Source organism: Emys orbicularis, chromosome 3 (assembly GCF_028017835.1).
Source record: "Emys orbicularis isolate rEmyOrb1 chromosome 3, rEmyOrb1.hap1, whole genome shotgun sequence".
NCBI classification, from domain to species: Eukaryota; Metazoa; Chordata; order Testudines; family Emydidae; genus Emys; species Emys orbicularis.
Genome location: NC_088685.1, coordinates 173,965,109 through 173,991,930, shown reverse-complemented (window position 1 = coordinate 173,991,930; position 26,822 = coordinate 173,965,109). Strand labels below are relative to the sequence as shown.

Below are 26,822 nucleotides of genomic sequence, written 5' to 3'. Positions count from 1 at the left end.
AGATGCTGCCACCACCCAAGTGCAGAACCCCTTTGAGAGCCCAGGAAGGCGTACTTGGGAATTCCTTCCTATGGGGTACTCTCAAGCTCTTTCAGCTCCCTCCCCTCCGGGGAAGAGCTGAGAAATAAAAACAAAGGAAATCAGCTGTTACCACCAGCTAATTAAACAACATGCACAAACCTTGTAGGACACAAAAATCCAATTCTGTTCTTAAAAAAGGTAAATTTTATTATTAATTAAAAAAAAAAATAAGAGAAAATACATCTGGGAACTCAGGCTGTTGCTAGATTTAAAAAAACAACAAGGATTAAGAACCAAGAATAGCTTTCTTAAGGTCCAGCTTAAAGGTTACAAGCAAAACAAAAGCATCTGGGGTTAGCACAGAGGAATCCACAAGCCATAAAGAAATAAAAGATAACCTAATTGTGTTTTCCTAGACATTTCCTGATCTACTTACATATCTGGGGTTTTAAATGAGTAGTTCTAGGTATGATACTGATGATTTTTTTCAGACCTGGCCCAAGCTTCTTAGAGCATAGCTCTGCCCTGTCTGCCTCTCCCTAGAGAACAACAGACAGACAGACAAAAGGGGAGGTTTTTTTCTCAATTTTAAAGTTTTAGCCTTCCCATTGGCTCTTTTAGCCAGGTGCCCACTCACTTCCTTTTACCTATGGATAGCAGTGAGACTTTTTAACCCTTTACAGGTAGAGCAATTAGAGAACAGCTACTAAGAGGGATTTTATAGCTACTGGCTGGCTGGGTGTTCATAAAAGGAAGCTTCCCTGACCCTCTTTCATTTATCACAACATACATTTTTAAAAATCAGGCTCCAGTCACATGTACGTACGTACGTGTGTGTGTGTGTGTAAGAATGTGTGTATATGTATATACATATGCTGTCTCTCTGCAGAAGTGGGGTACTATATTTGATAATTCAGAGATAATACAAAAGTTTTGGGGATTGCTGAAATGCTTACAAAAATTATTTATCTCGTAGCTCTGGTGAAAAATGTCAAGCACCTGGTACATTGTGCAGTATGTTATAGGGTGACTATGGACACTTGCTACACAATTTTAGCTCATGATATTATCTCTAATACATTCAGCATTTTGTTGTGGCCTCAGTCATTGCCAATTTTTATTTTTATTTTTCAAATATGCATTAGAAAAGAGCCCCAGAATATCTCAAAGATCCTGGGGAATTAGCTCAGACCCTTCCCTAGTGAAAACCAAACAAAAGAAGAAAATTGGTGTGAGAAGATGTTGGGTCCCTGAGTTTTCCTTTGTAGAATTTGGTGGCTCTTGTATGGTCTTGAGAGAGATCTGTAAAATTACATGTGCTTCATTGGAGCTGGCTTTCCTGTAACTTGCACAAATTTACCACACTTTTCCACTGACACTTTATTTTAGCTTAATGTAACCATAAAGCCTAACAGATTATCTAGTCCAAAACCAGTTTTTATCAGAGTGGGCATCAGGAAAGTTTAATTGAATTTACCACCACTGTCCCTTGAAGGTTGCGCGGTGGTTACCCACGTGGTGGGTGATTTTCTCAGACTGCAACAAGAAACAGTTCTGTGGACTTCAGGGACTTGTAGGTACAGAAATGTGGTAGGGAAAGACAAACCGTCCTTACTATTGTTTGTGAGACATTCTCAAAGAGGAATGATAAACGGAGTGGTTCAATGTGATGCCCTGGTTAAAAAATAGCTTACTCTGAGAAAGGGGGGGGAAAAAAGGTATATTATTTTTTTTTCTTTGGTATAAACTGTTTTTTGTATTGTAGAAGGAACTCTTGCTTTTTACAGCAAATGTACAACCATGCAGTTCTTGCTTCTATGGATTTGTCCACACAAGGAAGTTATTTTAAATTAAAATAGGGTTTGAATTTAAAGTGGAATAGCTATTCCTAATTAACTCCCAGCGTAGACATGTTTATTGCAGAATAAAAGTGCCTTGTTCCAAATTATCTTAATCCACGTCTTAATTAGCTTAATCCACGGTGTGCATACCTCACAGAGAAAGGGTTAGTGGGAGACTGGAAGCTGTTAGCCCACCTGGTTGTATGTGGGGGGATGTCAGGTAGTTCTGTTATCTGACCCGGTGGAGGCACTGGTTGATTTATTTAAGGTAAGGAGGCCCAAGGCACTGGAAGAGAGGTAAGGTGGGGGAAAGGCATAGAGAGAGACACTGACACACGCACCGCCTGGGAAGAGGCAAACAGGAGCCGGGTCTCTAGGATGAAAGCTCTGGGAGAGGCATCATTCTGTACAAGAGCAGCAAAGAGCTCTGCAGAGCCCAGGGTGGGGTAAAGAGTCTGCATAGGAGTGAGCTGAGGTAGGAGCTGTGAAGAAGGCCTAGAGAGAGGCCAAGGTAAGAAGCAGTTCAGGTATGAAGCTAGGGGTCAGAGGAAACAGACAGTAGCTACTTGATTACAGGGTCCCTGGGCTGGAACCCAGAATTGAGGGAGGACCTGGGTTCCCATACAGGCCCACTGAGGACGGTAGCATGAAAACTTCCTGATAGAGGTTAGGCCATGTCTACACTACAGGGACTCTAGTGGCATAGCTACAGAGCTGTAGCTATGCTGCCATAACGGCATAGTGTAGACACAGACTCCGTGTCAGAAGGGGTTTTTCCCATCACTGTAGGAACTCTACCTCCGCAAGTGATGGTAGCTTGGTTGACAGAAGCAATTCTTCTGTTGGTTGACCTAGCTGCATCTGCACTGGACGTTAGATCAGTATTGCTACAGCTCTCAGGAGTATGGATTTTTCACAGAAATACAAGATCAACTTCTAAGCATAATGAATGTGTAAGGTGCAATATAAAGGCACAAGTATTCATTGTTAAATGAGTTCTAGAAAGTAACATAAATCCCCTGATTACACTTTTCAGCTAGGTGCTAGCTAATGTATGATATAGTTGCGTATAAACAGAAATGTTCTCCATGACCCTCTCTTCTCCAGCATTTAGTGGTAAAGATACGCATTCTCTGTGGCTTTTTACAAATACTGCTTCATAACATTCTGTTGCTATAGGAACATTTATGATGTTCTTATCTCAAACATTCCTTGAGCAACAAACTGTAAAGTTGCAGATTATTGGGGGTATGGTGTGTGTGTGTTTGACACAACTGCGTGAATTTGCAAAGAAGGAAGCTCTTGTGACACAGTTTTATCTCAGAAGCATCTAAAAAACCAAGCTGCTTAAAAAGTAGACACATACAATTAGTTGTTTTTGTTTTGTTTTTTTGGTTTTTTTAAAGAGAATGAATGAAAAATTGTCTTTCAGTGTTTCCCAAAAATATTTAATTGTGAGTAGTGCCTTACCAATTTGGACATGGATGAGAGGCAGCTAACTGAACTTCAATCTGGATAAGGCGAGGGTGATGTCGGTAGGTTAGGGGGAGAGCAATCAGAAGACATGGCAAGGATTATACTTGGGCCCTTTTATTGAAAATATGTATCTACCATTTGCTACCTGCATACATAGTTTGTGGGTGTCTTTGCATCCCCAACTGCTATTAAGCGATCATGTAGCAGCAGTGAGTGAGGAATGTTATTGTTTCATGATGGTCTTGTGAGGAAATTGTCAGATTTTTAATTTTATTTCCTTACGCAGACCTTGCTACTGTAATCCATGCCTATGTTACCTTAGGACTGGACAGCTGCAATGCGCGATATGTAAGGCTACAACTTAAATCAACCCCAAAATTAAAGTTGATGGCGAATGTTATGCTCTTGTTAAGAGGCCTGTCTCAGGAGACGTAACACCAGTGCTCCATGACCTACACTGACGTCCTGTTGGTTTCAGAGTGGATTTTAGGATGTTGGTTTTGATTGATAAAAGATGTAGCTGCCTGGGACCTGCCTGCTTGAATGATTTCCTCCTTATGCTGTTGCAGCTGCAGTCAGTGGAGGTGCTCAACCTGGGGTCCCTTCATTTTAAAAGCTGCCAGCTGACTATTTTCTTTGGGAGGCCCTCATTTTGGGAACTGTTTTTCTCTCTGATGTGAACTTAGCACTTGTGGAAAAGGTGGGGTATCTGAGTTTTGTTTGTTTTTCACTCTCTGATTAGTCATTTTCTGGTTTTGAGGGTGTGGAAAAGCTGCTGGCTTTATCTTTTGTATGATTGTATTTTTAATTTATGTACGTGTCTAGATCATGAGATAAGCATTTTTGTATTTATAAATGAGCCATTTCAGATACATGTAGTACAAAGGAAGTACTTGTGATGGGGCCATCATTTTCTAAGTTACTGAGGCACACAAGTGTAACATTAAATACATTCAGAAATAAACAATACAAATGAATGTCTTGTTTCCTGTCTGATTATGGAATGTCATAAATCGTTCGAGGATTACCTTTTATTTATTTGAGTTGGGAATTGCATCAAGAGCAATGTACACATCTGCAGACCTGTGATGTGAGAGCTGTAAATAAAGTGGTTTCTAATTAAAATACAGGTGAACCACAGAACAGTTTTATATCTTTACTATAACTAAAACACTGCTTATTTTTTAATAAATAACTTAACATATTTTTTTTTAAAGCAGGGAATATTCCTTTTCCTCCCAACTACATTTACCTTGGAATAGTCCATAGCTACTCACAAGTGACTGTGCAGTGCTCCAGACCTCTCTTTCATGTTCGTTAGGGCTCCCAGTTCTGTCTGTTGCTGATATTATCAAGTGCTCCTTTGCTTTCGCTATAAAAAGTGCCATGAACCACATATGAGCAGTTTTTAGAACTATGCAAACCGTAAACGAGAGCAAGATCCACCTAAAAATAGGAGTAAAAACATAATCGGGGGAACCCTAGCAATTATATGATAAAATGTTGAAATGCAGGCAAGCAGATATTATTTAGAATAGATTATTTTTTTTGACCAGGCAAGGAAAAAACTACAACCCTACCCCCAGTGCCCCTTGTGGTTTTATGCTGTAATGGAATGTCCTATATGCAGTGCAAGCGTGTGTCTCTTTTGAAGATGAAGATTCTACAGTAACTCCTCGCTTAACATTGTAGTTATGTTCCTGAAAAATGCGACTTTAAGCGAAACGATGTTAAGTGAATCCAATTTCCCCATAAGAATTAATGTAAATGGGGGGGGGGGGGTAGGTTCCAGGGAAAAAAATTTCACCAGACAAAAAACTATATATTATATAGATATACACACAGTATACGTTTTAAACAAACAATTTAATACTGTTCACAGCTATGATGATTGTGAAGCTTGGTTGAGGTGGTGAAGTCGGAGGGTAGAAGAGGGAGGGATATTTCCCAGGGAATGCCTTGCTGCTAAATGATGAACTAGCACTTGGCTGAGCCCTCAAGGGTTAACATGTTGTTAATATAGCCTCTCATCAAGGCAGCACGAACAGGAGGGAGGGGAGACAGCATAGCAGACAGAGACAGACACACACTTTGTGTGTGTGTGGGAGAGAGAGAGAGAGATGCACACTGCCCCTTTAAGTAAGCTGACCCGCTCTTAAGTGCATTGTCTTTTTAAGTGGATCAGCCTGCTGCCCCAGGCTCTCTCTGTCTCTCTCCCTCCATCCGAGTCCCCTCCCTGCTCTATATGGAGAAGGGGTAAGTGGGGTGCAGGAGCGGGGGGGGGAACACCCTGACATTAGCTTTCCCCCTCTCCCCCTGCACAGCAAGCAGGAGTCTCTGGGAGCAGCTCCAAGGCAGAGGGCAGGAGCAGCACATGGCAGTGGGGGGAGGAACAGCTGAACTGCCGGCAATTGATAGCTCAGGGGAATTGATAGCCTGCTGGGTGGCTGCAGCACAGCGAACTTAGGGGAGCGGGGAGCTGATGGGGGGGCTGCCAGTCCACCCTGGTTACAAGCCCCCACCAGCTAGCTGCAGCGGGCTGCTCTTCCTGCAAACAGTGGACAAAGCAGGCGGCTGCCAAATGACATTAGAAGGGAGCATTGCACAACTTTAAACAAGCATGTTCCCTAATTGATCAGCAGTGTAACAACGAAACAACGTTAACTGGGACGACTTTAAGTGAGGAGTTACTGTACAGCCCAAGGTAACAACATCCCTTTAGGAAGAAGGAGGTGCTCAGAATGATGGTGTGCTGTGCTGTATTGGGTTTCAGTCATAGGTGCTGGAACTAGGGGTCCTGAGGGTGCTGCTGCACCCCCTGGCTTGAAGTGGTTTCCATCATGTACAGGGTTTACAGTTCTGGTTCAATGGCTCTCAGCACCCCCATTACACAAATTGTGTCAGCACCCTTGCTTCAGGGATGTCTCCTAAACAAATAGCAATTTAGGACTGCTCAGTGAATTGAGTTGATTACATTTGTTACTGTACTGTTACTTGCAGTGTCTGCTGAGCACCCTCGGTTCTCACTGACTTCTGTGGTTGCACTTTACAGGATCAGGACCTTAGTGCTTTTGTTCATTTTGGGAACAGATTGGCCAAATGCTGTGTACATTTAGTCACAAAAAGCAGTTTTGTTGGAACACTTTGGTCTGGTTTTCTAATTTTTGACATCTGCTTTGTTCATATTAAATACTCTGCAAAGAGCTGAATGTGCGCTCGGTTCCTGTCTCCTGTGATGAATGAACCAGTTATTTTTATCATTTCTGCACAAGATAGTGAGATGTCATAACATTTTGCATTTTCAGAGCAATTAATCCACTGCATCTTCTGAAGATCTCTTTGGCAAAGTGGTAAACCTCAGAATGCATAATATGCATGCACTGATTTAATCAAGTCCAATAATCCCGTTTTCTGATTTGTTTATTGGCATGAGCGTTTTTGTTCAGATGGTGTAGTAGTCATTGAGGATTACTGTTGGTTTGACTTGAATCTACATCCTTTTAAGTATTCAGTTTGTGGGATGACAGAGGGTTTTCTCACCCCTCCTCCATTCCCAACGTTCTGTATTGAGGGGCATCCCTCTCCCCCCTTGCAGATTGGAGGCAGAGCAAAGATTGACAGACAGCCTGAGGTCAGAGCCACCCCTCTGGAGAACCCCAGAGTTCTCTGCTTCCACTCTTGAGCAGATAGCAGACCAGGAGTCTCCTCTTGCAGAACCTTTCAAGATAGCACTACCAAAAAGATAAGAAAAAGCAGGTCTGTCTTTTGTCTGGGGGTTTGAGTCAGGTTTGCCTTGGACCCTGTCCTAGGTGTCAGATTACTGCTGGAATATACCTGTTTTCCACTTCTCTATTGGCCCATTGCAGATAAGGAGAGGGGAAAAATACCTGCAAATGCTCCTCAAGTTTTACCCTTTCCTGACCAAGGACACTAGGACTGGTCTGTCCCAACTGCAGAGAGGAACCTGCAACCACACCAAAAGGCAACATGGGGGCAGGCCAGGTCACCCTTCAAACATAGCACCTAACCCTCTCAGGCAGTGTGAGGACCAGGTCCTTGCTGAACTAGGGAATTAGGCCACGGAGGACCATCATACACCTCATCTTCCAGCCCATTCCAAGAGGTAGTGCAAGCAGATCCCATAATAGGTCTGGAACCTTTCCTCAGCCTCATGGGATGAGCTGTTAATCTTAGTTGGTCCCTTTAGCCATGGAGCAGTAGTAGCTCATACAGGGACCATCACCCTCCTTAACCTCAGTGGTAAAGTAAGGAAGTGGCTCTACTTCTAGTATGGGCAGACAGGCGGGCTACAAGCCGGTGGAGACTTTACCGACAAAGGAAATGAAAAAAATACTTCTCAAAGCTCCTTCCCCTCTGTGGGGACATTCAGTGGAACACTTGTGGAAGTTCCACCCTCTACCTAAATTATAGTGGCCCATGTCCAACAAGATCTCTTATCTGAGGGTGTCAAGTATCAGGGGGTAGCCGTATTGGTCTGTATCCACAAAAACAACGAGGAGTCCGGTGGCACTTTAAAGACTAACAGATTTATTTGGGCATAAGCTTTTATGGGTAAAAACCTCACTTCTTCAGATGCATAGAGTGAAAGTTACAGATGCAGGCATTATATACTGACACATGGAGAGCAGAGAGTTACTTCGCAAGTGGAGAACCAGTGTTGACAGGGCCAATTCAATCAGGGTGGATGTAGTCCACTTCCAATAATAGATGAGGAGGTGTCAATTCCAGGAGAGGAAAAGCTGCTTCTGTAATGAGCCAGCCACTCCCAGTCCCTATTCAAGCCCAGATTAATGGTGTTAAATTTGCAAATGAATTTTAGTTCTGCTGTTTCTCTTTGAAGTCTGTTTCTGAAGTTTTTTTGTTCAATGATAGTGACTTTTAAATCTGTAATAGAATGACCAGGGAGATTGAAGTGTTCACTTACTGGCTTATGTATGTTACCATTCCTGATGTCCGATTTGTGTCCATTTATTCTTTTGCGGAGGGACTGTCCGGTTTGGCCAATGTACATGGCAGAGGAGCATTGCTGGCACATGATGGCATATATAACATTAGTGGATGTGCAGGTGAATAAGCCCTTGATGGTGTGGCTGATGTGGTTGGGTCCTCTGATGGTGTCGCCAGAGTAGATATGGGGACAGAGTAGGCAACGAGGTTTGCTACAGGGATTGGTTCCTGGGTTGGTGTTTCTGTGGTGTGATGTGTAGTTGCTGGTGAGTATTTGCTTCAGGTTGTGGGGTTGTCTGTAAGCGAGGACTGGCCTGCCTCCCAAGGTCTGTGAGAGTGAGGGATCATTTTCCAGGATAGATTGTAGATCGTGGATAATGCGCTGGAGAGGTTTTAGCTGGGGGCTGTATGTGATGGCCAGTGTTGTTCTGTTATTGTCCTTGTTGGGCCTGTCCTGTAGTAGGTGATTCCTGGGTACCCGTCTTGCTCTGTCAATCTGTTTCCTCACTTCCCCAGGTGGGTATTTCGCAAGTGGAGAACCAGTGTTGACAGGGCCAATTCAATCAGGGTGGATGTAGTCCACTCCCAATAATTGATGAGGAGGTGTCAACACCAGGAGAGGGAAAGTTCCTTTTGTAATGAGCAAGCCATTCCCAGTCCCTATTCAAGCCCAAATTAATGGTATTAAATTTGCAAATGAATTTCAGTTCTGCAGTTTCTCTTTGAAGTCTGTTTTTGGGTTTTTTTTTCTCAAGTATGGCTACTTTTAAATCTGTTCTATAATGTCCAGGGAGATTGATGTGTTCTCCTACTGGCTTTTGTATGTTACCATTCCTGATGTCAGATTTGTGTCCATTTATTCTTTTACGTAGAGACTGTCCGGTTTGGCCAATGTATATGGCAGAGGGGCATTGCTGGCACATGATGGCATATCACATTAGCAGATGTGCAGGTTAATGAGTCCCTGATGGTGTGGCTGATGTGGTTGGGTTAGGGTGACCAGACGTCCCGATAAAATCGGGACTGTCCCAATATTTAGGTATTTGTCCCGTGTCCCGATCGATCTTCGGTCGGGACGCTGCACTCCGCCTTGGTTTTTTTTTTTTTCCCCCTCTTCGCCAGCAGCACTCGGCTGTTCTCGGCTTTTTTTCTTTTTTCTTTTTTTTTTTCGTCTCCTCTGACTGTTCTCGGTTGGTTCCCCCCCCCCCCCCTCCTGAAAACCAGAGGCTGAAGGTATGCATAGCTAAGGGAGGGTGCATAATCTCCTCTGACTGCCCGCAGCACTCAGCTGTTCTCGGCTTCTCTTCCCCCCCCCCCCCTTTCTTGCCGGCAGCACTGGGCCACAGTAGGGAATTGGGAGAGGGAGCTGTTTGTGTCGTTACACCGGCAGCACTCGGTTTTTGGGTTTTTTGCTCCGCCGGTGACCCCCCCTCCCCCCCCCGTGTCCCGATATTTTCTTCCTGTCATCTGGTCACCCTAGGCTGGGTCTTCTGATAGTGTCGCTAGAGTAGATATGGGGGCAGAGTAGGCAACGAGGTTTGTTACAGGGATTGGTTCCTGGCTTAGTGTTTCTGTGGTGTGGTGTGTAGTTGCTGGTGAGTATTTGCTTCAGGTTGGGGGGCTGTCTGTAAGCGAGGACTGGCCTGCCTCCCAAGGTCTGTGAGAGTGAGGGATTGTTTTCCAGGATAGGTTGTGGATCGTTGATGATGTGCTGGAGAGATTTTAGCTGTAGTTTTAAGAATGCTTGATAAAGATCTTGTAGGTGTTTGTCTCTGTCTGAGGGATTGAAGCAAATTCGGTTGTATCTTAGGGCTTGGCTGTAGACAATGGATCGTGTGATGTGTCCTGGATGGAAGCTGGAGGCAGGTAAGTAAATATAGCGGTCAGTAGGTTTCCGGTGTAGAGTGGTGTTTATGTGACCATCACTTATTTGCACTGTAGTGTCCAGGAAGTGGATCTCTTGTGTGGACTGGTCCAGGCTGAGGTTGATGGTGGGGTGGAAATTGTTGAAATCCAGGTGGAATTCTTCAAGGGCCTCCTTCCCATGGGTCCATATGATAAAGATGTCATCAATGTAGCGCAAGTAGAGGAGGGATGCTAGGGGACGAGAGCTGAGGAAGTGTTGTTCTAAGTCAGCCATAAAAATATTGGCATGCTGTGGGGCCATGCGGGTACCCATAGCAGTGCCACTGACTTGAAGGTATAAGTTGTCCTCAAATCTGAAATGGTTGCGGGTGAGGACAAAGTGTCAAAGCTCAGCTACCAGGCGTGCCGTGGCCTCATTAGGGATACTGTTCTTGACAGCTTGTAGTTCATCCTCATGTGGAATATTGATGTAAAGAGCTTCTACATCCCTGGTGGCCAGGATGGTGTTTTCAGGAAGATCACCAATGCATTGTAGTTTCCTCAAGAAGTCGGTGGTGTCTCTAAGATAGCTAGGAGTGCTGGTAGCATAGGGTCTGAGGAGAGAGTCCAAATAGCCAGATAATCCTGCTGTAAGAGTGCCAACGCCTGAGACGATGGGGCGTCCAGGGTTTCCAGGTTTATGGATCTTGGGTAGCAGATAGTATACCCCTGGTTGGGGCTCTAGGGGTGTGTCTGTGTAGATTTGTTCCTGTGCTGTAGCAGGGAGTTTCTTGAGCAGATGGTGTAGTTTCTTTTGGTACTCCTCAGTGGGATTGGAGGATAGTAGCCTGTAGAATGTGGTGTTGGAGAGTTGCCTGGCAGCCTCCTGTTCATAATCTGACCTGTTCATTATGACTACAGCACCGCCTTCGTCAGCCCCTCTGATTATAATGGCAGAGTTGTTTCTGAGGCTGTGGATGGCGTTGCGTACTGTACGGCTGAAGTTATGGGGCAAGTGATGCTGTTTGTTCACAATTTCAGCCTGTGCAAGTCTGTGGAAGCACTCTATGTAGAGGTCCAGTCTGTCATTTTGACCATCAGGAGGAGTCCACTGATGGGTGGAGACTTCAGAAATTTGCCATGTGTGAGCAACTTCTATCTTGGACAAGTGGGTACTAGAGTCAGTTCTACAGAGTTATGCCATCAAATTGACCAACCCCCCTCCCCCCCCCCCAAAAGACAAGTTCACAGTGTCACCTATGCCAGGGGGTGTGGTCCAATTTGGAGAAAAGGAAGAGTATAAGATGCTAGACCTCAGGGCCATTGCATTAGGACGCCTCCATTTTCAACTGAGAGTTGATCAATGTTATGTAATCATCCACACATACACTGCTACTACAATGGCATAGGTCAACCAACAAGGGGAAATGAAGAAGGCAGATTTCGTTCTTCCTTGTTAGTTGACGTATGCCACTGCAGTGGTGGTGTCTGTGTGTATGAATACTGACTTGCTCAGAACATCACCTTCTCTCTCGCTCTTTCTGAAAGCTATCCATATACAGGAGAGGGAGAACATAGCGGTGGAGTGGCTCAGCAGGAGGGAGACCTGGACATGAAGAAGTGGAGTCAGAATCCTTCAGTATTTCAGGAGGTGTCAAAAAAAGTTCAAGGGTCCAGTCCTAGGCCTTGTCTACACAGAGAGCTTTAAACCAGATTAAGTAGAGTTAATCCAGTTTGTAAACGCTTGCATGCGCACAAGGTAGTTCATTGTAGAGCACTGTCTCCGCATTTTTTGAGAGCTCTGGAGTATTTCAGTGTGCTCTAAGTTCAGTGTAAATTGAGTTAATTTTTTCTGTTCGTGTTCACCCAATGCTGCTGCCCGCTACTTTGTCAGTCCTCCAACTGCTATCCCACACCACTTTGCAGACAACTGTTTCTGACCTATTTACCTCTGTGCTGTTTCCCATTTAAAAACTGGCACAGGGCCAGAATTTGCCCATTTGCGCCTAGATTTGAGTATCTCAGCATTGCTGAGACATTACTCCAGAGTCCTTACAACGTACCTCAAGCAGCTGCTTGGAGTTGTGCCGAGACCGCCGATCTCATTGCCTTCTAGAGAGAAGCATTGGTGCAGCACGCTCTTGTGGCCAGCCACTGGAATAAAGATATTTTTGTGCACATTGCTAAGCAGATGTCTGCAGGGTCAGAACCAGGACACCAACCAGTGCAGGATAAAAAGCAAACCGCTCAGGAGGACTTGCTTTAGAACCAAGGATACCAGGAAAAGGTCTGACAGTGGAAATGTAACCTTCCTATTATTTAAGGAGCTGCACAGGATTTTGATCAGTTACACGACTACTGAACCCAAAAAGGTTATGGTCTCTGCTCCCCTATTCTTATCACCACCAAGGACGAACTGGAAGAGTCGTTGGAGGTAGACAATGAGGAGGCCAGTGAAGAGCTGTCCCTGGAAAGGCAGGATCTCTTTGGGACTCAGGACTCTGGTTAGTGTTCTCAATTAACATGAGGTAGACATTGGCATTGCATGACCATTAAAAAAAAACAAAAAAGACTGTAGCTCCCCACTATATAACATTCATTCTTACAGGAAAAGAGCTTTATCTTAGGGTTAGCAAAGCTTTTAATGGTTTTAAACAATCTTACATAGGAAAAAAAACCTGGGAATAGTGAATATTTTAGACAATCTGAGCCAGACCCCTATATATTTTTCTCTGCACTTTCACCAGGAGTGCAGGGGAAATGAAGCAGAATCTAAGACTGAAAAATTGCTCAGTTTTGGTCTGGATATTATGTGGGATAGCTGCATGGTAAATCCCCCAGGTATAGTTTTGCAATTCTCTTTCACTCTAGTGTTTCTGGGGGAACCATCTTGGTGAATAACATCACAGCGTATCTTGCTGGTCTGCCCTTTGTCTTTTTGAATAAGGCTATTCTCTGTCTCCTACTAGTCACCTGTCTCAGCATAATGTCATTGAGAGTCAGGACAACCTAAAGAGGATGTAGAGGGGATTACTATCCAGCTCGCCCTCAGATGTCCCCTGCTGTCCCCTCCAACACTATAAGTGCCTCAAAGGCCTAGCAAAACTGGGAACATAATTCCCATCCCAGCCCCAAGGCCCAACAGCAAACCCAAGCAGCATATACTGCAGTCAAAAATCCCAATCTAGCCCTCCTCCACCATGCACACACTATTTACCATTACTGAGGTTCCTCCAAGACTGGGAAGAATCTCAGGGAGGGAAGGTCAGAAATACATATAAAATGCTATTGTAGCCTCTCCAGAATATGAGCAATAATAGTGTGTGGTGGGATTTGTTTTTGTTTTTTCTTGCTCCAACCATGGTGCCTGCAGTGGCCAGACCCTAAAAGACAGGGCTTTTATCAACAGCTGAGTGGCTGGCTAACTTGAGGCAGAAGAAATGGAAAACTCAGGATGAAATGTTCTCAGACCTCATTGCAGACTTCCCCCCAAAATGGGGAGATGGAGGGTTGTATTTCTGGTCAGAGAGAGAAAAAGAAATGGAGCTGTCCAGAGCGAGTGTTGGAGTGGCCAGGGATTTCTTTGCCTTGGGGGAATATAGAAAGACCGTGAGGTTCTTCACAAGGAGATGAGAGCCTGAAGCAGAGGCAGTCGATGCTCTATCTCAGAGGTGACCACAGGACCTACTTTATGCCTTTCCTCTTCTGGAAAGGGCAGTAAACAGAATCTAAAGGAATAGGCCAGTCATCCTGATTGCCTCAGGCTGGCCTCAGAGACCATGGTTCTTGGACTTAGTGAGGTTACAGCTGGAACCCTCTCTGAAACGACAGCCTCAGAAGGAATTTCAACCCAAGAACTGATCCACTGCCAAAATCTGCATTTGCTAAAATTAGCATTGTGAAAGCTGAAAGGGGAGAACTGAGGTATCTGGGATACTTGGAGAGAATTCTTGATACACTTTTGGTATCCTGAAAAGCATCTACCAACGAGATATATTGGATCAGTCGGACTAAATTCTGATACCGATGCTACAAAAGGTGGATTAATAACAAGACAGCCACTGTAAAGGATGTCTTAAGAGTTTCTACAGGATGGGCTACCAAACAGCTTCAAACCCAACACATTAGGGAGACATGTTGTGAGAGTCGTGATCAGAAATCTGCTTTGGTTCATTACAATTCAAGACCCCATCAAAAGATTCCTTAGCAACACTCGACACAGGTTTTTGGAGCACGAATTTGGTGCTAGATGCCTTAACCAGATAACTGTTTGAGCCACTACACTGTTTCAGCCTTCTCTCTCGCGTGCGCACGCTCTCTCTCTCTGTCTCTCTGTCTCTCGATGTGGCTTTCTTTGTAGCTAGGAATGTATTGGAACTTGGACCATTGTCTATACAGACTCATCTGTGTATTTTCTATTATGACAAAGGCCCACATTTTTAAAAGGTATTTAGGCATTACTGCTGTCAATGTTGCAATACCGAAGTCTCATTTTCATAAGGGATTTAGGCACTTAGGAGTCTAAATCCCAATGACAGTGGGATTTAGGCTCTTAGTGTGTCAAACCCTTTTGAAAATGAAATGTGTATATATTTAGTTTTATGTTCTGGGGTTCTCCACTGAGGGGACAGTCTCGGCTGCAGGCTCTCTGTCAATCTTTGCTCTGCCTCTAACCACCTTGCAGTGGGGGCATGCCCTGTAGTGTACAGATTGTCTAACATTTAGAGTGTTAGAAGGAAAATTCACAGGTGAGAAGGAAATTTTCCTTTTGGGATTTTTTTAGTTGTAATTCTTAAGACCGGGACAATAAAAATATTCAGTGCCTGAAGAAACTTATATTAAGGCTGTATTTTTCTATTGTTCTTGTTTAAAAATAAGTATTAGTTCATTTTTAAAATATGTTAGTATGCTTGGTGCTTACTGGAACTTCAAGATGCATGTAATCTGTATTTGTTTTAAAGAGCTTGTTTTTCACTGTAATTTTTTATTCAAGAGCGTTGTATTGATTTTTTTCATGCAAATATTCAATTAATAATTTGAATGGATTTTCAAAAAGATGCATTATCTGAGCCCCTGCTGCTTATATCAATTCTAAAGCACTCTGCAGAGAGCAAATCCTGGAACTTGTAAGGAATACAGGATTTGGTCTTGGGAGAACAATGGAGATTCTTAGAAGTGGTACTAATGTATAGCGGTTGGACAGTAGAAAAGAAATGAAGTACTTATCCATCTCTGTAACCTTTACCATTAAATTGTATCCATTCAGAGGCAATACCAGCATTTATTGGGATATCGGCTGCCGTTGCTTTTGCATGGCTCTGATTTTATAGTAAAGGCTGCAGAGTAGTTCTCATAGATTTGTACTGCTGCTATCCTGAAGGTTGGCATGTAATATTCCCTCCCCCTTTACCCCCCTTCCAGGGACATAAGGAACTGTAGAGGTTCCAGTGTGACTACACCATGTTGGTGTTCCAGGGAAATCTGCAATTGCTCAGCCTCTGCAGCAGAAAGTGTAGCACTGCCTGCCCTCTCATTTCTGTTGCAGCTGATTTTATTTACTGTTTAGTTTTGTTAGTCTTACTCAGAGCAACTGCACTCCCCATGTTGCCTCTGCGAAGGAAAGGGCTTCTTACAAATGGCACTGTTGAAAAAGTGTGGGTGATGGCTATTCATTCTCCCCTATTTCCAGCCAGGCATTTTAGGAGTATGCTTCAAAAAACCACAGACCAAGCGTGAATGAAGAATATAAGGAGAAAAGCCACAATGTTTCTTTTCTTTCCAGGAGCACGTAATAAATTAGACATCAGGTCTGAGAACTGGGCTCTCGTTGATTATTTAAATAGCATTCTCTTTTCTGTGCATCTCATCAGCTGGCGCACAAGTCTGATGTGGGAATTGATGTTGTAGGGCAGGGGTTCTCAAACTGGGGGTCAGGACCCCTCAAGGGGTCGCAAAGTTATTACATGGGAGTCGCGAGCTGTCAGCCTCCACCCCAAACCCTGCTTTACATCCAGCACTTATAATGGTGTTAAATATATAAAAAGTGTTTTTAATTTATAAGGGGGGGGGGCTTTCTCAGAGGCTTGCTGTGTGAAAGGGGTCACCAGTACAAAGGTTTGAGAACCACTGTTGTAGGGGGTATGGATTTGGGTTCCATGGATTCAGGGGATGCTAAGTGTCCATCTGCTCACTCTTCCCCACCTCATAAAAAGCAAACAAATCTAAGTACTTAATCTCAGAAGACAACATATTCTGAAGAGAGAGGTCAGATTGCTTTCATGTCCTCATCAAACGCAGTCTGAATTTGATTTGGAAGACAGTTTACAGGGATGAGATTAGTTATATGATTGATACATAGCAATGCATTTATTTATTGTAAGGTTCTGAGCAAGTTAAGATGACCTCTAGGGTCCCTTTTTAAAAATTTCTAAGACAGGATAAAAATGCTTTTCTTACACTAGAACTTCTGCAACACTTTGATTATGGTGAAGTGTAGTCCTGAGAAGTATAGCTCTCTTAATAGGCTCACTCTGAAACTTTACAATAGCCAACTAAAACAAGTCCAGAAAAATGTTCTTATAAAAATAGCCTATTCTGTTCTCTAGAGATATAGTAGAAAAGAAAGAGTTAGGAAAAATGAGATGAAGGAAATTGTTGGTACTTGCAAAATGGTTGCTTCCAAAGCACGAGATCAGAATCTTTCACAGATTGTGAAATCTGGCCCGGTTCTAAGCACCCGAGAACACTGACTGGGGATCCCCTCAACTAAGACAGTGCTTAAATGAGGTATGTTGTCTGATTCTTGTGGAAGATGTGAGAGCTTCTCTTTTAATGTTTGCAAAAGACCTACAGGAACTGTTTAAAGCAACAATTTTTTAGAGGCCTGTTTAGATGCAGACGTGGGAGTTGGCAGATTTTAACAAAATTCTAATGCCTCAAGAGAAGAGAGAGAAAAAGATAAATGGAATATAGAAGATATTACAGCAACCAGCCAAACAGCTCAGGCAAACCAGACTTTAGAATGTCTATTACCACAGCTCTGCAACCAAAACTTTGATGAGGTCCAGTTGGCTCAGATCCATTTGATTGTAGGACGATTATACATTTCTTTTAGAACAGGGTCGCTGTGACCTCAGACAAGTGGACACTCAAAATTACAGAGAATATATTTACATTCTGCATTTTAGATGAACCAGTTTCTTACTTTCATGCAAAGTATTGTGCCAGAAGAGCCAGATAACCCAGCAATGTGAAAATGCTGAGAAAATATTTTAGATATTAGATCAATATCCCCTACTTCTCTTGTGAATGTGTGTATACGCAGGACCTTGTTTCTGAATTAATTTAATTACCAAAAAATTTCATCCTGTGTTGGACTGCTTGTCTCTATCTCCCTGCTTTTCCATCCTGCCATTCATTAAATCCTCCCAGAATATCAGATAAAACTTCCCACCAGTTTACAGTTGGGGAAAGGGAGTCAAGTTCCAAGCAATTAGTCTTTTCAAGGCTCTTTCTTGATGGCTTGTTTTATTGTCCGCAAATCAGTTGCACAAAAAAAAAAAAAAAGGCAATTTAAAACACCAAAAATGTCTCTAAGCTATACCAGCATTAAGGGTCTAAAAGAAGAGAGGAAACCCTTTGATCCAGCTTTTCTTCCTTTTATACTCCACCCTCAGCTGTCACATGACAGGCAGGGACTTGTTAACCTTCTACAGACTGCATCACCTGTATCTTGTCACATAATCTCAATGGCAACCTTAATTGTGGCATTTTCTAACTTTTGAGTACTTGACTTTGAAACCTTAATATTTTATCATTGTGTGTAATATATAAGGATGTTTAGTTCTACTCTTTCAGTCAAATGTTCTTTAATCATGACCCAGCAATTTAGATAATCAGATGCTCTATGTAGCCTTTTATTGTAATAGAAATAATGGCAAAAATACCAGCAAAAAACCTCCAAATCTCAATGAGTCAAACCTGCCATCAGTGAAGTTGATCAGAATTGTGGGAAGACTGCCAAATGTATTTGTATGCATTCCTGGTCATTAGATGCCATTTTAAAAAAGGACATTGCACTTCAGTATTTACCTTTTATCTTTTGCCATTGGCATTTGTGATATTCTCTATATACATAGAATTGGAAATATTGTAGTAAACTTAGATGCTGCGTGCAGATGGTAGATGTCCAGCTTTTAATGGAAGCCTGTGTACATTTATTCCACATGAGCAGAGAAAATTTGTACCAACATTTTCTTATTCTTTGCTGATCCTTAGAGTTCTGCAGACTACTGTTGCTTTGGCATAAAATTGTATGTTACATAACTGCAGAAGTGGATTTATGATTGAGGAAGCTGGAGCACTGTCATACTCGGAAAAATGAAATAGTAAATGAAAAATTAAGTTTTTTCCCAAAGTCATGAGTCTTTCACGGGTGTTAAATAGCACGCAATTCATGATGGTCAACCAGGAAGTTGAAATGTCTCCCACCTCTTCTCTGGTGGAACGTGTCTTAAAGCATTTTGCCTCTGGGTGAACTGCCCTTAACTTCAAGGTTTTAAGAACATAATTTCCAATCTATATACTTATCTCCTTACATATTATCTGCACATGCATTTCGCAAAGACGATGACAACCACTGTGAGACAGGTTTCAATAGAACACTTACATAACGCTCTTTGGTAAACTAAAATGTAAATACCAGATCCAGGGGATCCCTGTAACCCTTACCCTGTGCCCTCTGCCAGTTGGCATCAAGAGGTCTTTGGGTCACAGTGATTTATAAACTCTCTAATTATGCTAATTCATTTTGGCTTTCTATGAATGGCTAGGCTTCTCGCTCTTCGCATCCTTAATGAAGGGCTTTATTTTGGAAAATTTGACTTGTGTTTCTTTTACATTTATATTCATGTCAGCTGCATCTAAAAGCTTTTTATGTATCCCAGTAATACAAGTACAATATACAAGGCCCCCATCCTTACTACATCTGATTCTTTTTGAAGACCAACATCTATCTATTGCACTGCCCACTGCAAACCAAGATGACATGTACACTCACTAAAAATAAAAAAGGGGGGGGGGGTTGGGGTGGGAGTTATGGTCCAAATCTTCAAAAGTGTTAGTGATCTTTGTGTATCTCAATTTTTGGGTACCCAATTTTCAGAAAGTTCTGAGTAAGCATCCTCTGAAAATCAGTCACTTTAAAGTGGTTTCAGGTGAATCATCCAGAATTACTAGTCACTTTTGAAAACATAATCGTATATGCTGTTTCCCATTTCCTCCTAACCTCTTCTGTATTTCACCTGTCTGTCCCTATAATGTGAGTTCCTCAGGATAGGGACCTTTTGTTCTTGTTTGTCTTGAAAAATCCTAGCATATTGCAAGTACAATCATAAGCAATACATAATAAGTATAGAAAATGATTAATTTTAATAGTATAATGTAATGTGACTCTTTAACAGCATATGTAGTTGTAGAAGCTAAGAAAAAGACAATCCATACTCAAGCTTCAGGCATAATCTGATCACCTGCAGGGGTCAAGAAAGAACATGAGCATTGCCCAGTTGGCTAAGTGCATTAGGGATATTTTGCCTGGCACTAAAACAAGTGTTGGTCACTGCTAGAGGCAGGATACTAACTGGTGGCATCTGAAAGGGAGAAGACATGCAAAACTGTGCCCAGCCCCAGTTAGCAGCAGTGAATAGAGCTCATACTATGCCTGACAAAAAGGGTAGGCGAAGTCTAGCCTGCCTTCCCGGAGAAGTCTCCACTGCAGTGGCTTGATCTAGTTTGGCAAATCATCTCTTCTAAAAATTAGGATTTCAATAATAGGAGTAAATAAAAAATAAGCCTTAGGGAAAACCTGATGAATTCCCCTACAATGTACATATCTTACAGGAGGCAAATTTACGGCACAATCCCTGGCATAAAGCTCAGTAGAGAGGGCTACAAAACTGTTTACGTAAACATTCTCTACACCCAGATCACTAGAGGTCATTCCCCATCCCCCCAAAAAAGAGTTCAAATACTACTACTTCCATTGACCAGATGGGCAGCAGCATAATGGAGAATATTAAAAACCATCTTGTTTGTATCAACGGTGAACCAATCTTTTATTAAATCCTGTCTGGTTCTTCAACAGTTGGAAAACGTGCCACTCAAGCCCCTTCTCTAAGGCTGTAGTAACGATCTTTTGCATCCACATTTTGAAGCAATCCTGTAATTTTATCTTCACCTTGTATATGAGTAATACAATAAAGATTTCACTTGCAGTGCTTAGAATTACTTGATGCATCTGAAAGTAAAGAAGCAATTTAACAACAAAGATGACAAATGAGAGAGTCACAGAAATGCCCCCAATTTCTTTTGGAATGAAGAAACTATTTCTTTTTTCACTAAATTGAGTTAATAATCTTGACTAGAAATTAACCTCTTCCATTTGGATTACAAGAACATTGGTAATTCTATGAAAAGCTTAAATTAACTGGCCAGTTTGAGAACATTTTCTTCTTTATCCATCAAAAGAAGAGGAAATTCTCCCCATATTTTTTTTCTTTTTTTTTTTTTAGCAGCTTTCCAGAGATGATGATCGGTTATTTTTCAAAAATAGATTTAAATGGAGAAAATGTTAGATTCTTTTCCCCCACCCAATCCAATAATTTCTAAACTTAGTTAGGATGTTCTAGTTCCTCTTAAAGAGTAAAAACAGGAACTGTTTATGATGTCAGCAGCTACATGAGACTACAACAACCTTTCATACTTCACTGGAACAAGGAGCTTTGCTGTAAAAGAACACACACTATTTTTTCAGGGTTTGTGAAACTACTGAACACTTACATCATTAACTTTTAAAAATGTATTTTAAAAAATGAGTAGATTTCAGGATATCCAGACTTGAAAATCGGATTATCCCACTTAGCATTTTGCTTCCCCTCCAGCCTCTCTTCAGCTCTGGAATTATTATAGCTGCCAATGTTCCCATGATCCTCCAGAATTAGGGTTTAATGCTCTATATCTTTTTTATGTTGAGATACGAACCTTTGAGATGGTGTGCAGCAATGGGCCTGGTTCTAACAGCCATCCTGAACTATCAAGGACAGAAAAAAAAATGTTTCCAATCTTAATGGTCATGAGATATACGGTATTGAAATGGTCACTGTTCCCTTGGACCAACAGAGGTATTTTGGCACCGTCCAAGACTTAAAAGAGCAACTCCCAGACCTCGGACCAAATTTTCACTACCTGTTCCTGACAGCAAATCTTCCAGTTGCATTACCATGTTCCTACATGTCCTCAAGGTTGACAAATGAATTTCTATTTAGGAAAAATAAAACGTCTTTGGCTCCCTTCCTCACACCTGTGTCCTGTTCGCTCCCTGTCTCACGGCTGACCCAGATAGCATCTTTTCATGGTGTTACATGATCTCCATTCTGTTTATGCACTACATTTACTTCTGATATGTTTATTGTATATGCAAAAAAGAAGCTGGGAGTGGGGAACTAGCTACAAGAAGCATTGTGGGAGTGGACCCGGCGTCAGAGTAGCATAGAGAAATGTAATATAGCCTTGAATAAGGAAATCCTCTTACTCTTCCACTGATGCAAAGTATGAAGCAAATTTAAAATGCCTTTAGTATATGGAAAAGAATGAGGGAGAGCATCAGAAGATCAGTATCCCATGAGTTTCAGTTTAACCATTATTGAATACTAGTAGCTGAAAGCCCATGCTGTTGCACAGATGTGGCAGTTGGGCCAAGTAATCCACCATCTGTGTAGTCTCTCTCATACAACCCATGAAATTTGTTGCATGCAAATTACTTGTAGAATAAAGGTGGTGATTGGTTGAGTTACCTCTGCTATCACAATGGTTTAGGACTCTTGGCATGGAATAAATATATGCTATACTACAGCTGTACTCTGAACGGGTGTAATTTGTAAAGTCAAAATAACTGAGAACAAACTGGATAGTAAGATTGTGAACCCAGTGATAATTCAGCCTGGTGATATTTTAACAAAAAGCTTTCAACCTAGCTTGTAGCTGTTTCCATCACTTCACATTGACTCCAGGCATTCTAGGCTTCAGAGTGACAATTCTGGAATCTTATTATATAGGTACGAAACTTCATATTCTAATATCAGAAACAAGTACACTATGTCCCCTTCTGTCAGATTGAAGGGTAGTGAAGCATGATCAAGACACATTAATGAGCTGTTTCCAGTTTAGGGGAGGAGCAAGGAAGCACCTATATACACACAAATTTGATTTAAGTTTTATAAAAATATTGTTTGGATTGCTGAGAGAAGTCTTACATTATTTATTTATTCTTTGTTAAATTATGACAGCATGTTTATTGCTGTACAAGGCAAAATACAGAAGGTCCTGCTGCCAAGGAATTTACAATCTTTAAAACTCTATTGCTTGTCAGTGAAATTAATTAAAAATGCCAGATTAATCCTACAGATCCTGTCCAGCATGGAGGCCTTTTTGCACCTGTCTTCCAAAGTATGGAAATATATATTGTGTTTCAGTCCTCTCTTTCATGCTAACTCTTAATTATGAGAAATCACACCTATAAAAGTGTGTAGACAGTTGATTAATATGACTGCTGAAAAACCTGAAATACAATGGATAATACGTATGATCTGATTACATTTTGATTCATAGCCATGCAGAGCATTGGGCAGTTTAGGTCCTTACTTTATTTTAGTAACTCTATGGCTTAATGGGTCTGCTTGCCTCAGCTTTCTCTGTCCTGCAATCTTATGTTAATTCTCCACTAGCTTTTTAGAAATCAAAACCCGACTGGCATACAGTACTGTTCCCCAGCCTCCCCACTCAGTTTTTAACACTGAATTATTTTTGAATTAATATTTTGCTCTGGAATTTAAATGGGAACCAAACAGGCAGCTGTATAGGTCTATAAATGTGACCCATCTATTATTTATACATCTAGAAAAATTCAGCAAGTGTGTTTTTAAGAGCCTGTTTTTTGTATATAAAGCTGGGAAGGATACAGGACCATCTCCCTAAAGAACTGCCAACTGCCCCACTTCCCACATTGTGATTAAAACATTTGGATCCAATGATTGTCTGATAATATAATTTAGAGAGGATAGAAAAGCAAGGTCTCCTTTTTTGAGAGCCCACAATTTTGAAATATTCTCCCATTTAAAGTACACCAGAATTAATTTGTGGCATCCTTCCCGGGAAGACTGAAGATTTATTTTCTTTTTCATTTGTGTGAATGGGGGAAGGGAGTTGGAATATGTGATGGTTATTTTGGTGTGCTTGGGATAGAACTGTTTGTGTTTATAACAGTGGTTCTCAAACTATGGTCTGTGGACTACCACTGTTATATGGAACTTTTCCTGTGGTCTTCAGAATGGAATATTTATACAATCAAGCAGTGCGGGGACTGGTAGGTTGGGAAGAGAGTTGAGGTGAAAACCTGTCCCTATTTAAATCTATTGAATTCCCATCCAAAGGGGCCAAGATTTCACCCACAGTCTTTAAGAGGATATTTCTCTTGCCAAGTAACTTGCAGAAATAGTGGTGATGGCAGTGTTACTCTTTAATTATGTATCTCTGTATATTTAATGCTCTCATCGTTAGGCTATCTCTGTAGTACCAAAATGTCTGATAGGTGACTGTAGAAATGTATTTTGCAGAATGTAGAAGCTGAAGTTGTAGCATACAGTGATTCTAGGATTTCTTTGAGCATTGGCTCATTTTTTGCCATTTTGGTAGCTATTGATTGTTGTCCTATTGTTAAGACACGCCAGGGCTTTCGGGCATGAGCTCTTAAATAAAAAGTAGTTATGTTATTTTTATTTCTTTCATAGGTGGGGAAGTAAACTCTGTTGTTATTACACTTTCAAAGGTTTCTCAGTTAATTTATCAGAGATCAGGTTCCTCAGTGCTTCTAGAGTCTAATTAATGGCTTGTAATAGGGAAAAATGCTGCTCTCTATTTAGTGCTCAGTGCTGTGAGGTGCTGCATACCTTCCCCTCCTGTTGAAGCCAGTGTAAGGTGAGGGTGCTCACACCATGCAGGATCAAGCCCGTAAGTCATTTAGTTCTAGAAGCCTCAAGATATTTTCAGAAATGCTGCTCTTGCAGGGACGTGTGTTGATATTAATATAGATGTGAAGGAATAGTTTAGCTTCTTAAGCAAATGAGAGCTCATTTTACAACTTATTTCTATAGTTACTGAATTCTCTAATCGCTCTGTGACTCAGTAGTTGGCATAATAATATAATATATTTCATAATAACTTTTTTAGGTTGGTACACAAGTAATCAGTGTCTGCGTGACAGTGATGGCGACATTGTAGACTATACACAAGAGGACCACATGCCCCACCTCCCAAGCTGGAGGTAAGTTGTAAGGTCTGCTGCAGAGAGAGTGTGTCTGCGAACGTATATGAGACATTCAGGCTTACTTCTTAAATACAAACCTTTTTATGTTTTTGACAATGTTTTCTGATACCCCTGCACGTTATGGGCCAACTCCTCACTTCCTGCTTACAGCCATAATAAATGGGGTCTGATGGATGTTCCAGGGAGATGGAATTCCCTCTTGACCATAGAGCTAGTTGCAGTGATGCTGCAGTAGATAGTAATGTCTGCTGCCCTGGCACTCCCCTCTCAAATGTGGGTTTTGGCCAGTAAATTCATTTTTGTAAATAAATTATGTTGATATTCTCTGCCGCCTTGAGAAGAATTATACATGCTGTAATACTCTCTCGTATTCTTGAAATTGTAATAGTCTGTTAGTACTTAATTATCTGTGGAGGACACTTGGGCTACACTCATTAGTTGTGTCAGTAATATGACTCATAACCAGTGACTAAAAAAGAATATTTGTCACCTCAAAAAAATTAACAGGCATGAGAATTCTTACAGAATGCAACACAAACCAGCGCTATTAATAAACAGAGAGAGCTGCCTAACCCATTTTTATGCTATATATACAGCAAAAATACCATGTATTCTCTTGTACTCTCTGTATGTTATGGAAGCACCTGCTCACTGTTCCATAGTTAGGTGTTAGTGAGATATACATTCCTGTTTTTCTCTAACAGTAGATGGCTTATCGGTGTGAAGAATACACCATGTTTATGCCCTTTGAATATTCTATGTAGGTTTTGTTTTGTTTCTCTTCATAATTTTTAATAGGAAGTCTTTGAAGCTTTGCTGTGGCTGAAATCTCTCCTGGGCAGGCTGACCTTTTGTGGTTGACTGGTATCTTCCCCCCCCCCCCCCCCCCAAAAAAAAAAAAAAAAGTCCATCTACAAAAATTTGGTAGGGAGGTGTATTCTGAGATTATCTGGTCCAATGGATCGGGTTTTTTGGAGGTAATACTGTTATCCTACCATGGAGAAGGTTCTATGGACTGCACCTGGCATAAGAGTTTGTGCAGCATTGTATAAACGTGTGTTGTTTATGTGCAACTGGTGATGGTTAAAATGTTCCTCATCAGCACCTGCACTTCTGCCCCCTTATGTCAGCCTCTCCTCCTCCCCCCGAGAATTAAAATTTAAGACATTAATACACAATCTTTGGTGGGGAGCAGTTAGGTTAGGGAGAAGGATGGGTTGAGAGGGCAGAGATAAGCTTGCAGCATAATGATAACGTATGTGGATGCCTGTGTGTAGTAGTAGCTCTAACTGCTTCGCAACAAGTTTTTGTGTGTGTGTGTGTGTGTATATATATATATATATATATATACAGAGAGAGAGAGAGAGAGATCATTCCCATCCACAAAATGATAAACATCCCAAGAACACACAAATGTATTTTATTTTTTTAAATTGCATCCAAAACAGTACAGACATTTTTAAATCAGTTAATTCCCACTGAATTACAGTTCTCATTTGTCATCCTTATCTTGTGAGCATTCCGGATAAACCAGTCTGCTAAAATATTAAGGAATTGATGGACAACTGGGGGGAAAAAAAAAGGGAGAGGGCAGAATGGAAGTTAGAACTGGGTACCTGCTAGGTACATCAAGCGGTTGCTTGTGACAGATACGTGCTGTTACCACTTGACAATTTGGACAGCTTGATTTGTCTTAGCAATTACTAAAAGTCCATATAGAAGATGAGTAAATGACTCTGTGTGTACAGAGGTGATTGGTGTAACCGCTCTTGTGATTTTATTGTCACTTTAACAAGCACACTAGCCTTGCATATTACTCCTCAGAGACATACACAATGCTGTATCTTCAACCCAATAGCACACTTGTTCTTCTTCATTCCACACCTCTGTAAAGATAATATGGAATAAAACAAGCCCTGATGTTGTGTGGCGGCGTTGGAGCCACTATGTTAATTCTGAATCAGAATTAAATCATACTGTCCCCCATCTTCCCCCATCCCTACTACAACTCAGTGCTGGCACTTGGATTCCAAGCCACCACTTCCTTTCAGTTGTGTTATCAGACATAGTAGAGCCATCTGTGATATCTTCAGGAGTTTGTGAATTAGAGTTTACTATACATGTGTTTGTTGTCTCTGACTAGCAGACTGGGAACACTAGAAATGAGTCTTTCTCATAGTTTAGTCCAGGGGTCGGCAACCTTTCAGAAGTGGTGTGCCGAGTCTTCATTTATTCACTCTAATTTAAGGTTTTACGTGCCAGTAATACATTTTAACGTTTTTAGAAGGTCTTTC

General features: G+C 41.6%; 1 protein-coding gene across 1 annotated transcript in view; it reads left to right on the top strand.

Annotated features, from left to right (window-relative positions):
- Positions 1 to 26,822, top strand: part of TRERF1 (transcriptional regulating factor 1) — a 137,470-nt gene that overhangs the window by 78,982 nt on the left and 31,666 nt on the right. The window contains exon 4 of the mRNA XM_065400608.1: positions 24,432 to 24,525. The gene's annotated coding sequence lies outside the window, so the exon portion shown is untranslated. The remainder of the gene's footprint in view (positions 1 to 24,431; positions 24,526 to 26,822) is intronic.